Source organism: Channa argus, chromosome 21 (assembly GCF_033026475.1).
Source record: "Channa argus isolate prfri chromosome 21, Channa argus male v1.0, whole genome shotgun sequence".
NCBI lineage: Eukaryota > Metazoa > Chordata > Actinopteri > Anabantiformes > Channidae > Channa > Channa argus.
In genome coordinates this window covers 17,582,118-17,596,255 of record NC_090217.1, presented here as the reverse complement: position 1 = coordinate 17,596,255, position 14,138 = coordinate 17,582,118, and the positions used below count along the sequence as shown (strand labels likewise).

The following is a 14,138-nucleotide window of genomic DNA, read 5'->3' as shown; positions in this document are numbered from 1 at the left end:
GCAGCATCTTCTATCATTATACAGAATATAAACAGCAATCACATCCATGCTCATCCTCTCCAGCCATCCTACCTCACAAAGGCAACTGCACTAAGCCCAATCATTACATAAATTCACCAGCGAGTTTATTATTAGGTACACCTTGGCAGTACTGGGTTTTACCCCTTTTGCCTTCAGAACTGCAGCAATTCTTTATTCCACAGGTGCTGTAAACATTCCTTTGAGATTTTGGTCCACTTTGACATGATGGGATCGTGAAGCGGCTGCAGAGTTGTTGGCTGCACATCTATGATCCAAATCTCCTGTTCCACCACATCCCAGAGGTGATCTATCAGATTGAGATCTAGTGATTGTGGAGGACCTTTGAGTACCGTGATCATTGAGATCACGGTACACGGGGGTCATGTTCAGGAAACCAGTTTGGGATAATTTCATCTTGACATGTGTATTATCCAGTTGGAAGTAGCAATCAAAGCACACTGATCATGAAAGGGTTGGACATAGCCACAATACTCAGGTAGGCCGTGGCTTTTCAACAATGCTCAGTTGGCACTGAGGGGCCTAAAATGTGCCAAGAAAATATTCTCCTGACTACTACAGCACCACAATCTGCCTGAAAGTTTTGTAGGATGTAGGAAGGATGGATCCATGCTTTCATGTTGTTTATGCCAAACTACAAGTCCACCATCCAAATGATGCAGCAGAAATTGAGACCAGGCTATGTTGTTTCAATCTTCGATTATCCAGTTTCCGTGAGCCCGTGCAAATTGTAACGTCAGTTTTCTTAGCAGACAGAAATATCACACACCAATGGGGGAGAAATTTTCCAGCTGGCCTACACCGGGAGTAACAAAGTTGGGACACTTCAATGTGTCCTGTTGAAGAGCTGGGGATCGAAGCAACAACCCTGGGGTTGGTGTACCCTCGGATTGGTGGACGACTGCATGACCCACAGTCACCTTAACATCTAATCACACAGCTTTTCATGCTGCTATGCCAATGGCATGCTTCTATTGCTGTTCTTGCTACTTGATCAGGACTTTGTTTCAGCACACATTTCTACCTGTCTGTCATTGTCACCTTGATGGGAGAAATACATGTTCAGATAATCCAAGACAAAAAACACACCCAGTCTTCCTGGCCAGACCTTCCATCCAATACACAAAACATTTTAGATCTCTATTGGTGGTCCCCAAAGTCTGCTAGAAATATGGGTTCATCACTGACGCTGAACAAATCTTCACCAACCCAAGCACAACCTACCAGGTATAAAATTTACCACATACATCACCAGAAAGCTCCAACCCTTGCAAAGGACATTTCAATATATGGAAAATTTTTGACCCTACGATTTATTAATTACTGCTCCACATCCACAGCTGCCCTGAATAAAAAAGAATAAATGTTATGTCTACACATAAATAAATGTAGACAATTATTTCAAGTTGCAGTGTGCAAGAGTTGGTGGCATGGCTTTGAGGACTGAGGCCCGATCAGAGCTTAAAATTGACACAAAACGGAATTGAATCCTTTTTGTTCCTCAATTGTGTATGTATGCATGTGAACTTTCGATTTATTATTTTTTAATGTATCCAAATAGCCAAATAATCTTATTAGTTAGGACCTTTTGGTCACAAGAGGACATTGTACCTTCAAGTTCAGACTTGGGTTAAGACCTTTTGGAATTAGGAGCAGAATTAAGTTATGATTAGGTCTTAGATCTATTTGTGAGTAAAGTAAGAATTTAGAATAAAAGGCTAGGGTGCTGTGTGCACGCCTATTACAAAATAAAATTTTGCCCAGTTTGAACAAATAATTTCAGAAATGGAAAACGCTCTCTCAGGGCCTTATGTCAGTCCTTTTCTATTGTCTACATTAATTATATGAGTCTAAACTAATTACCTGCATACACCGGATCTCACAGTATACAATGACGTACAGGTGGTGAGGTTGAATTCTGCTGCAGATTATTCAAAGCAAGAGGAAGTCTTACACCCATATAGGGTCGGGTTTCTCTAAAGAAACCACACTTGGCGTAGCCAAAGCTTGGTTCGTTTCCCGTTGGTAACTTCCTCATGTCACAAACCCATTAGGTTATAAGAACAAAGGCGCGCACATACAAGTGAGAGTGTTGCTCTCTACTTTCAGGGTTAGGTTGAAACGAGAGTTTCACCATCTTAGGCACATTGTGGAAACTGTCTGCAGCAGCCTTATCTTTTAAAAAAAAAGAAAGAAACTATAACCGTAATTGAACTGTGTCACACGTGTATCAGTCTGTTACAACATTTCAAACGTTCGATGGAAAACAACAACGGAAATGCAAATGTCCCGGGCTTCCTTCAACACAACACGATCCACTACTTACCGATTCACCGCATTACATAGTTTTAACGCATTTCTCAACACTGCGTTTTTTAGGGTTCTCTAATATTTTCACGGCATAGAAAGTCTACCCCGGTCGACTGAAATAATCCAAATGGGGCTGGTTGCTGTCCGTTAACGTGTCCAAAACGTGTCCGGAGTACTGTCCCGAAAATAGGCCCACTTGCTTTGTATCGCTTTTCCCCTGAGCTTCGTCGTCTCCACCGCCTCAGTACACGAATCAATGCTCACTGAGAAGGAAGCGCGCTGCACGGACCATTTATATGACGTTCAACTTGACCTGTGATTGGTCAGATTTCTGCAAGGGGCGTGTTCCTGTTCTGACCAAAACAACAACAAAATACTTTACACTAAAGTGAAACCTATTATTTCGAAATATGTAATTTGTTATTGCTCCCTTTTTGATTTGATTAATATTGTGCATGTGAAAAATATATTTACACAATTACACTTTTTGTCCATCACTTCAACTCAGAATAATATGAGGGGGTTCATGTGATAATAAAAAAAAAAAAATCCGTTTCTATTAAAATCAAATTCATTACATAATGACACATTTTTACCATGGTTGTGAATCACACTTTTTTTCTTACCTGAGTTTTACGTTTAGCAGTTTTGAACACTGGGTTTGTTAGTTTCAGTTTCGATTCACCTTTCAAAAGAGCTTTAGTTTTGTTTCACCATAGGCTAAAGACTCACTAGTAGAATTGTAATATCCACGTTTCCCAGGTCTTGATCTGATTATTGCCAGTTTCTTTGGTCTTCTTATGGTCCAGAAGATCCTGCTTTCTTTAAAAGGTAGCATTTTGAATTACACACTACTTTTGGCATTTGCAAGTTTATGTGATGCTCTTCTCTTTTTTACCCTTCTGTGCACTTTCAATGTATATTATGATTTACATATTGATTTATACATTGTATAATTTTGTTACTATATTGAGGACTCTATGATGCGTCTGTTATATGTAAGCATCAGTAATTCACAGTTATTATTTTTAGGACATGGAAGGCCATGTAAAAGGCTTATGAAGAGAAGAATGTGTTAGTGTGACTAAAGTCAGAAGGGTTTTGTGGAAGGAGAACAGAGAAAATCTGCAGCTAAGAGACAAGGACTTTGAGCCACAGTGTGTTTCTGGCTTATTTCCAATAGCCTGTTGTTATGGCAGTGTGTAGTCCTGAACTAAACCGCAACTGAGGTGGAGAAGGAGGGAACGAGAAACATACACAATACACTAAACCAAGAGAGGTGCTCACATAGAGGGACTGGATGGAATAGTAAAGGGATAAATAAAGACAAACTAATAATCAAACAAAGTGTACAACAGAGACAGAAAAAAATGACTAATTAATAACCAAGCCTCAGAGCCAACACATGGGTACAATGTATACGGGGAACCGGCAGAACAGAGTGTATGAGCCAGCCAGGGTTTCCTCTGTTTTTGTTTATGTTGTGTATTGTGAAGTAAGTTAGATTAAGAAGCTTACGCATGTGTGTACTAATGATGTCATTAATGACTTCATATAACTGCCTTTGAAGTTTGTTGTCCTGTATGGTGTCCTTTGATGTTTGCCTTTGTAGTTTATCTTTACGTTTGTTTGTTTATGTTTGATTGTACAATCTGTACAATTGTACAATCAAGGGATAAAGCACCTGTTGCTGCTGTCAATGCGGCTGTACAGTTCGAAGAAGCAAGAGACCAACCTGTTATGGGGTGTTTTGGTGCTGGATACAGTGGTAGTGTAAAGGCGGAGACTTGCCACTGTCATTTCAAGCAATTGCTGTTAGCCAGTTTCCAGTATCAAAAGGTCAACATGCTTTGTTTAGGGATAATAGGTGTCAGAATGATTTTACTAAGATTCTGGATAAACACCACAGGTTTTATACTCAACCTCCTCAAATGGTTCCTAACTTAAGTGGAGATATTAGTAGCCTACATGGAAAAGGCCTTCAGTTGGCAAACAATTAAGGCTGAGGATGGTGACCCACTAAATTAATTTGCTCTTTTCCTAACCATGTAAAGGCCAAGAAGGAGAGCGGATTTGTAAACAGCAAACCTAATCAAAACTTTAACTTCTGGTAACAGAGTTGAAAGTAAACCACCTGGAATCAAATACTAAACAAATAACTCCAGTGAGTAAGGACAGCATCCTACAACAAAAAAGGTTTGGTACATTCCTCATGTAGTTTATCAGAAACTTGTTTGATGAAACTGTGAATGTGTTTGTAAGGTTACTGTTCGAAACTTGTATGTACAATTAGTCCGTCATTGGCTAAGTTGAGAAACAAATACAATAGATGTTTAATGTTCATCATACAACGATCTCCGGAGTGAAGTTCTTTTTGGACCATCAGATACGAGTAAGATCACCTCTGCAGTGGTGTCAACCCACATGGGGACAGGAATAGAAGCATCAGCATCCACCTGGGAGGCTCTTTGAGCAGACCTCCACCTCTCTAGATTTTCCTCCAACTGCTTCCTGCTCTCACTACAAAGCACAATGTCATCTGCAAAGATCATAGTCCATGGAGATTCCTGTTTAACCTCATCTGTCAGCCTGTCCATCACCAGAGCAAACAAGAAGTGGCTCAGAGCCAATACTTGATGCAGACCTACCTCCACCTTGAACTCCTCTGTCACACCTACAGCACCTCACCACAGTCTTACAGCTCTCATACATGTCCTGCACCACTCCAACATACTTCTCTGCCGCTCCAGACTTTCTCATACAATACCACAGCTCCTCTCTCAGCACCCTTTCATACGCTTTATCTAAATCTACGAAGACGACCTTCTCTGTACTTCTCCGTCAGCATCCTCAAAGCAAATACTGCATCCATTGTATTCTTTTCAACTGTCTTTTCTATACAACATTCTTCCTTTTTCAACCTTCACCACTTCGACATCTGCTCTTTCTTTGTCCTCTTCATCTTCCTTACCATCAGTCATTTTGCACACCACCATCCTATGTTGTCTGGCTACACTCTCTCCTACCAATACTTTGCAGTCTCTGTTCTCATTTAGATTACAACGTCGGCATAATATGTACCTCCGCTCTTAAATGTCACCCTAAGTTCCTGCCTCTTCTGGAATAAAGTGTTTACTACAGCTATTTCCATTCTCTTTGCAAAGTCTACCACCTTCTGTCTTTCTGTGTTCCTGTCCTAAACACCAAACCTGCCCATCACATTGTCATCACCTCTGTTCCCTTCACCTACATGTCCATTGAAATCTGCACCAATCACCACTCTCTCACCTCTGGGGATGCTCTGCATCACTTCACCTAACTCACTCCAGAGTTTCTCCTTCTCTTCTAACTCACATCCTACCTATGGGAGATTCTCTCTCTGCCTACAAACACACCTTCAACAGCACAGGTCGTTGATAACCCGGGCTCCGACCAATCTGGTATCTAAGTCATTTTTGGTGTGAAAGTCATGATTCACATGTTTAATTTGGCATGAGTTTTATGTTGGGTGCCCTTCCTGACACAACCCTCTGACTTTATCCAGACTTGGGACTGGCACAAGAAGTGACTGGCTTGTGTAAAAGCTAGTAACTATAAGCCCTTTCTTCCTGATTTTTTGGTTTTACCATTGACATCACCTTTTTTGGGGGGGGGGGCTCTTTGGGACCCTCTTCATGAAATTGATGGTAAGCGCTGTGTCTTAGATTTAGATTTGGCTATTTTCATTCTCAACAGAGCAGTTTTCTTCCATAGGTTATTATAGACCAGAAAACGTCCTTGCAGCCATTCTAAGCTTTTCTCTGTTGCTTTTAGGTTCACTTCTAGGCCTGTAAGCAGAACAGATTCCTAGTTGCTGTTTTCACTCTCTGCACAAACCTTTTTTCCCCTTTTGGACACCTATTGGTCATACTGCTGCTAAGCAACATGGCATTTTTTTCAGAATCTCTTTAGCTACTACCGAGGTACTACTAGCATCTTTTTGGGGTTGGAGGGGGACATGGCCGCTACTTCCGCTATCACTATTGGAGTTTGTTATATTTTCTATTATATTCTATATTATATTCTTTGTGTTATTATCATTATGTGAAGAATAGTAAGTCACAAGACTCACATAGTCAACTTGGTATAATGTATATATTCTATGCTACATTCCTTCTTAATTTATTTTAGCCTTGGGACAGAGCAGGATGTGCATCCTGTTCTGTAAATCTTCTAGTCTGTTTAGTCTAGGGCCTGTAGAGCAGGATATAAATCCTGTGTCCACATTCCTTCTTGGGTGAGAACATCTGGTTGTTCAGTAACCAGATGGTTTGACTTAAAGAGAAGTATTGTATACATGAAATGTCCAATCACGTGAAGGCATACCCTTCTCTGTTCTGTCCTGTTCACAATAAAAAGAGCTTGCAAGGGGATACTCTTTGGAGTGGCTGTATTCGGGTGAGTGCAACTGTCACTGAGACCCGCCGGCTCCCCTTGCAGCAAGTAAAAGACAAAGTCGACTTCTGTGTTTATTTCACTGTTGTAGAACTGTACATCCTGGTGTAATCAGCGCTGTTGTGGTTATTAGAAACCAACATTATTTGGTCCTTCGAGCCGGATTCCAAGAGACGACAGTCATCGAGGAAGGAGAACGACGCACCGAAGTCTGTCGACAGCCGGACGTCTAGGAACGCCCGTTAAAAGACCCAGGACGTACATTCGTGGCTGGGCCGGTGTTTTTACCAGTCCAATCCTCCCTCGTTGAGTGTCGGCCAACGGAATCCCGGAAGACAGTTCCAGTGAAATTACACGGTGAGTGATCAGTGTGACTGTTGAAAATTATACATTAGGTTAATCTCCGCCTAAAGAGAGAGGAAAAAAGGTTAATGTCTGCCGAAAGAGAGAGGAATTGAAAAATAAAATAAAAAAAAGGTTAATCTCTGCCGAAAGAGAGAGGAATTGAAAAATAAAATAAAAAAAAGGTTAATCTCTGCCGAAAGAGAGAGGAAGTGAAAAATAGAACCCAACAATCACCACTAAGTAGGTAGGTAGGTAGGTATACTGATCCAATGGAGACCCTCAGTTAACACTTTCTACAGACTTCCAAGTCATCACTGGATTATTTGTCTCTGGCAGAGCTGGCCATCTCTCTCCAGACAAGTTATTTGAGTATTTGTTCGAGCTTACTTCTCTTGGACCTCAGTCCTGTATGCTGCTTCTCTACAGCCTTCTGTGGGTCGTCACTTCTGGCCATTTACTGCGTCCGCAGTAAGTGTCTCTCAAGCTCTGGCACCTTCTTGTGTGTCTTAGGGTGCCTGCCCACTGGATTCAACCTACCCCCAATCACCCCCACGTCCAAACATGCGAAATAAGTTTAGGTGACAAGCTTGACCGACAACAGTCTGGACAACTGTTATGGTTTTAGCACTACTTCCTGCTCCGACTTTTATTTTGACGTCAGGACTTCCTGTTTTCACTGCTCTCAATATTTTTAGTTCTACCTACATAATTAACATCATTGCTTTCACCTGTGTATTCCCTCTCCTATTTAAGCAGCCCTGTCTTCCTGCTAGATTGCCTGACTGTGTCGCATTGATGCTCCAGCTCGCATGCTCTTTACCTGACTTTATGATACTGAACCTGATTTGACTCCTGGATTCTCTCCATTTGCCTCTGAACCTAATGACTTCTTTTCTGCCAACCGGATCAGCCTCTGCCTCTCCCCTTTTGAGATATCTGGACTTAAACTTGGCTCGGGCCGGATAGATTTTTGGCTCACCGGACTTCACCCGCCCCGGCACCGGACACCTCTCCTTGGTAGACTTCCTTTACCTTGCACCAGCGGGTTCTGCAGATTTCTCCTACCTCACCTCCTCCACAGTAAGCCCTTACTCTAGCATGCCTAACCCTCTGAGCCTGTCTGCCACTAACTTTCTTCTCTTGTCTTTGCAGAGCACCCTGTTGAGTGTTTCCGCCGCCTGAAGCCCATCCACGCTTCCTGCACCACTTTCCTTAATAAATCCATATTTAACTTATTTCGGAGTCCTGGTTTTATAATTGGGTCCCATGATTTATTCGGTATGCTTACGCTCACCCTTACAACAACAGTCTTACCCCATACCTAAACTTGAAGCAACATCAGTACTTTTTAATCTACTGAAATAAATATGATAGGACTTAGCTGCTAACACACAATCTCACTCAAACAACTGTCTCCATCTCTTTCTCCCCAAATACAAGGTCTAAATACAAGGTATTCATCAAACTTGTAAACATCTACTGCAGTGGTCACTATTTTTAAAAGTGTCCTTTACTTATCATGTGTTACACATTAATTAAATATTGCGACTATGCTAAAACGGAGACTGTCCCGTTGACATTCAAACATTTTCTAATGTCTAACAGATAAAATGACTGATTAAACAATTCCCAGTAACTATCTGGAAAACAGTAGTTTGGCAAGGAATAGCAGGGAAACAGGATATGGTGTTCGTCCCTGGAAAGTGTTGCTAAGAGGAGAAAGCTAGGAGAGAGTTAGTGAAAGTATGGAGTAGTATAGAATGTGTTGTGATGTGAAGGATCGTTTGCATAAGAGTTTTGGTTTCATCCGGGGAGGCTCTCAATTGACTCTCATTTTGCTCTTTTGCTTTTTACCTGTCTTGACTAAAGCTTCTTTTGACTGAGGGAGTTTTTCATCCTGTCTGATACAAATTGGAACCTCTCTGTACCATTGTATACTAAACATATTTTGTTATATGGACTATACAACCTACACACTATACACAATGTATGGACTTATGGTCTGAGTTTATCCACGACAAGGATAAAGAAATCAACTTGCCATGCTGGGTCAGCGTATTATCTATTTGGACATATTTCATTCTTCTAGAGATCTTTTGAGCTCTCGCTCAGCCCCAGCAAAGTTCTTTCCATTGTCTGAATATATTTATAAAACCTGACCTCTTGCAATAAAGCGTGAAAGTGCATTAATAAACGAGTCTGTGTCCAATGACGGTGCCACCTCTATCTGGACAGCTCGGGTAACCAGACATGTAAATATGACACAAAATGTGTCTAAATTAGTCAACCTGCTGAGGTTTGTCTGGCTGCTTACAAAGACAACAAGGTGTACATAGTAAAGCTTCAACAAACTTAAACAAGTGTCTATGATTCTTACATATGAGCTACAAAACAGGAGGCAGCACGGTGGTGGAGTGGTTAGCTTTGCTGACTCACAGCTAGAAGGTCACTAGTTTGAATCTACAGCCAGAGTGCAGACCTGTCCAGGGTGGACCTCAATTCTTGATCAGGATAGGCTTCAACCCCCTGTGTGCCTGAATAGAATAAGTGGTTACAGATAATGGATGGATTATTCTTTATAGGGCGACTATTATATATATATTCATTATAGTCCCCAGCTCTTACAATCAGAGAATATAAGAATGTCCCTTTTGTCAAGTGATAATTTATATTTTTGACCTTTGACATCACCCCTTTGACATCTTCTGCTCCCACAATCATGACATCTTCCGGTCCCACCCCCATAAGATAATCGTCTGGTTCCCAACCTCCATGCCATCACCACGTCCATCACTGCTCCTTCTTCAAAATATAAAATTCCAGGTTCCTTTTTTTTAAATAAAAAAAAAATACTTACTCCTTGCTCAAAAGGTTTCTGTTAGTTATGATTTTAAACTCCAAATGGATGCCACCCATACACACACAGGCACACAACGAACCCTGCATGATGCAATTTTAGGATCTTTGGAGTTTCAAGGATCAAAAAATACAAATTTTAGAAAATAAGAACAAATTTTGTCCGCTCCCTTTGTTTCATCTAACCTTACAGTATAGACAGTGAAATGATTGCACTAACCCAACCGCCCTAAAGATAAACATAGGCAGAGAGGGAGAAGACACCAACACCCATACACACAGATACAGACAGTGACCCCCCAAGACATCACTGTTTCAGGTTGTCATCTAACTGTGACCTAAAGTATCCTGAGATACCCTGTCAAGATTAAATGTATAAATTAAGTACAGGGTATGCAGTAACAAGGCCACAACAGTCAGTGTGGGGTAAATGTAGTAACGCTATTTAATAAAAACAAAACACTATTAAATCCTAAAATTTAATGAACAGACGAAGACAGAAAGTCATACTATGGCCAGGAGACCAACCACCCACTAGCATGAGGCTGGGAGAAACCTAAATGTGAATTAACCACACAACAAACCAAAATAATATTAAATAAAGAGACAACAAACCCTACAAACACCAAACATGCAGTATAACAGTGAGTGAAGTCCAATATACCAACCATACCCATGGGTGGAGGCTCCAACTCACTGCAGTACTAGAAACAAAAGAAGGATTAAAACTCAACCAAATCCAAAACAACCTAACAAATTAAAACCATAATGTACAACATTACTATACAACAATACTAAAATAAACGGCAGTCAGTGCTATGCCTGCAAACAAACAAAGCTCTGTTACAATATGTGTAAGGAAATAAACATCCATTTTATACTTTTATATAAGATCAAACACCATACCTCACACAAGTGATAAGACTGCTCAACTTGTTAACCTATGAAACTTACGGCAGACCCACTTAAAATATTGTAAAACAATACCTCAGGCCATTTAAGCCCCTGCTTTTACTACATACATTAAAATACAAATCATCAAAATATAAAATGTAACTTACTAAAACTGTGGAAGCACCCACAATTTCCAAGGTCAACCTTCTTAAGTCAAGTGCTTCTCTTGTAAGAATTGACTCATTATGACTTTCATGCCTTTCTATGTCTTTTATTGGAAAATACCTCTCTGTTATACATTAACTGTGTAAACAGTCTGTCTTTTAGACTCTTTAACTTCACCCCTGGTTAATATCACTCAGGCAAGCATCCATTTAAACGCCATTTCATCTGGTAGTTTCCCTTCCTGAATTTTAAAATCACTTTTTTTGTTGTCTACCAACCAGTGGATAAAGGGAGGAAACACTTATTCAGTCTTGGGTTCTCAGCATCCTTACCCTTGGGGGTCTTGGGGTTTATAATCTTGACCTTTTCTTCTATCTGAGGTTGTAAATTTTCAAAGGTTCTTACCTGAGAAGAGATGAGCCCAAGGCACTGGAGTCTTTCAAAAGTTTATTGAAGAATATCAGCAATCAAAAAGTCTCAGCAGTTGCATTCAACAGTACAGTCTTCAGAAGGGTTATTCTCTAATTCTCACTCCAGAACAAAAAAACAATAAGAAAGCAAAAAACCTCAACTTTAACTCCCTACTTCTCCTTCCTATACTCTTCTACTGGCTTATCCTCACTCCCATTGCCTCTCAATGGCAAATTCTCTTCACTTTTTATAGTTTTTACCAAACTGTCCACCCTGTTTTTTAAACTTTCACCCACTCGTGTGGTTTTTGTACAGTCCATTTCCATACAAAGAAATGCCGTCCCATACACTAACTACATTAACTAATTCTAGAACCGTTTTTTAATTTAAAAGCTTAAAAAAAAAAGGCAGCCAGGAATGTCCAGTCTGTGACTTATTTGGGGGTCTGCAGGTGAAACTGCTTTAGACTTGAAAAACACTCCAGGAAAATTGTGCTGATTTTGGGCCTAATATGCTTTGTTCAACTTTTCACAGTTTGACATATAAACATGATAAGAAATATTTGTACTGGACATTGCAATTTTTTTCTTTAAATTCTATGGGTAATAAAAAAGAAAATGGCATCAGCAAAGGTAAATAACTAATGGTTTCAAACCTGGTATCTGTGTTTATAGGAGAAGGCTAAGTGTGAAGGCCCATTAAGGTGTATGTTCACAGTGTATAAATGTGCATGTTCTGCCTGACCCTGTCAGGCTGTTTTCAAAATCAGGCTCACAATTAGTTGTGTGCATTTTTGACAATCTGCACAATAAATAAACACTTTTAACTCTGAATATGAATGATCTTCATTGCATTGCTAATGTGCTTTATTCAGAAGACACGTACACATTAACACATGCGACTGTGGCGCAGGAAGGTAGAGCGGTTGTCCACCAATCTCACAGTTGTTGGTTCAATCCCCGGCTGTCACATGTCGAAGTGTCCTTGAGCAAGACACTGAACCCCAACTTAGTTGCTCCCGGTGAGTGTTGGCCAGCTGCATAGCAGCTCCCCCATCGGTGTATGAATGTGTGTGTGATTGTGAGTGTGAATGGGTAAATAAGAAGCAGTTTAAAGCGCTTTGAGTGCCAATAGGTAGAAAAGCGCTATATAAGTGCAGACCATTTACTGTGTGTATTATTCCTACATATATGAAAATACAGCAGCTCTGCCATTATACTTTTACAGTTAGAATTTCTCAGTTGAAAGCTTGATATTTCTGCTGTTTATTATTGAGGTTAAAGTCGGTAGTGGAGAAATACTGGAGTGCATTATAAGAAGATGTATTTGCAAATCAAATGATATCACGGTATATGATAATGTTTTTCAACACATTACACATTCACCCACTCCACCACCCTGTTGCCCTTGGAAAAAAACTTTCACAAAGTTACAGTTAATAAAACACTTGAAGATACACAGAATCCAAAAGATAAGAAAAGATAAGATCAAACTTCACATCCACAGAGGGGAAATAGACTTGTTTAGTGTTTGCAAAAGTGGAATATACACTGTATATCTGGAAGCATTAATTAACCAAAAAACAAACAAAAAAAGCACACAGCCAAGAGAATTTACAGTAATCAAGAATTACCAGAAATATTCAGCTGAACTGTTGAGTTGTACAGCAGTGGGAATGAAAACTCCTTCCTACAATGAGGGTGTATCAGTCTGCTGCTAAAGGAGCTGCACAGAGCCTCCACTGTCTGATGTAGTGGGGGAGCTTGGCTAACATCCTCCTCTCACCCACCTCCTCCACAGCGTCCAGCAGCACCCCAGGACAGAGCTGGCCCTCTTTACTTGCTTGTTCAGTCTCCTCCTGTCCCGGTCAGTGCTCCCCGTACCCCGCCAGACAACAGTGTAGTGGATAGCTGAGGCTACCACAGAGTCATATATCCTTACCTTAGATTCCTCAGAAGGTGGAGGCAACTTTGGCCCCTCTTGTACAGGGCATTGTTTTTGGTGGAGCATGTCGAAGGCCCGGATGTTCACCGGTGTTTGAGGTAGCGTCCCTCTCTGGAAAGCAGAGGTAGAAGGTAGAATATAAATTGAAGCTTTTCACAAATCATGAGAGTTAGATTACTAAGGTTGACAATTTTTACTTTAGAGAATCTGTAGCATGTGCAAAAATGACATTTAGGAAAAAAATATAAAACATGTTAAGAATCTGGACTGTGTTGATTGAACTGATTGTTAGTACAGTGGGACAAGGTTGCGTTTGTTGGCTTCTACAGTGAACAGACTAAGGAACAAGCCCCGTAATCTGCAAGTTCCTCTTTTTTCAGTATATAACAACAATTTTCAACATTATTCCACAAACTGAAATGAAAAGACAATATTGATTTTTATGCTGCAGACAAGTAGGGAAAGGAAAAAAAATTCCTTTCCCTACATTAAGCTTCTACTATACAGGAAGAACATAACCCTTCCCTTACTAAATGCTTGTGGTGCAATGTCTCAGATACTGCAGGAAAGTTTAGAAAAAGGGAGGGGGGTTCAAGATCTTAACAGCTGCCTATCTTTAGCTCTCTCACACACACACACACCTCTGTATCTATCCACATTGTACTTTCTAAAGAAATAGAAGAACACTCACCGCAGAGTTTGTGAGGGGGGGTTGTTGGGTGCTTCAATGAGTTGGCTGT

General features: G+C 40.5%; 1 protein-coding gene and 1 long non-coding RNA gene across 8 annotated transcripts in view; one reads left to right on the top strand and one right to left on the bottom strand.

Annotated features, from left to right (window-relative positions):
- LOC137106490 (serine-rich adhesin for platelets-like) overlaps nt 1-2,608 on the bottom strand; it is a 19,540-nt gene extending 16,932 nt beyond the window's left edge. For all 7 annotated transcript variants that reach the window (XR_010911959.1, XR_010911960.1, XM_067489836.1 and 4 more), the window contains exon 1: nt 2,366-2,608. The gene's annotated coding sequence lies outside the window, so the exon portion shown is untranslated. The remainder of the gene's footprint in view (nt 1-2,365) is intronic.
- Nucleotides 2,609-3,021: 413 nt separating this feature from the next.
- Nucleotides 3,022-9,275, top strand: LOC137106958 (uncharacterized). The gene is made up of 4 exons (XR_010912049.1): nt 3,022-3,180; nt 6,917-7,140; nt 7,885-8,208; nt 8,281-9,275. It is a non-coding gene; the product is annotated as an uncharacterized lncRNA (long non-coding RNA).
- Nucleotides 9,276-14,138: the final 4,863 nt, after the last annotated feature.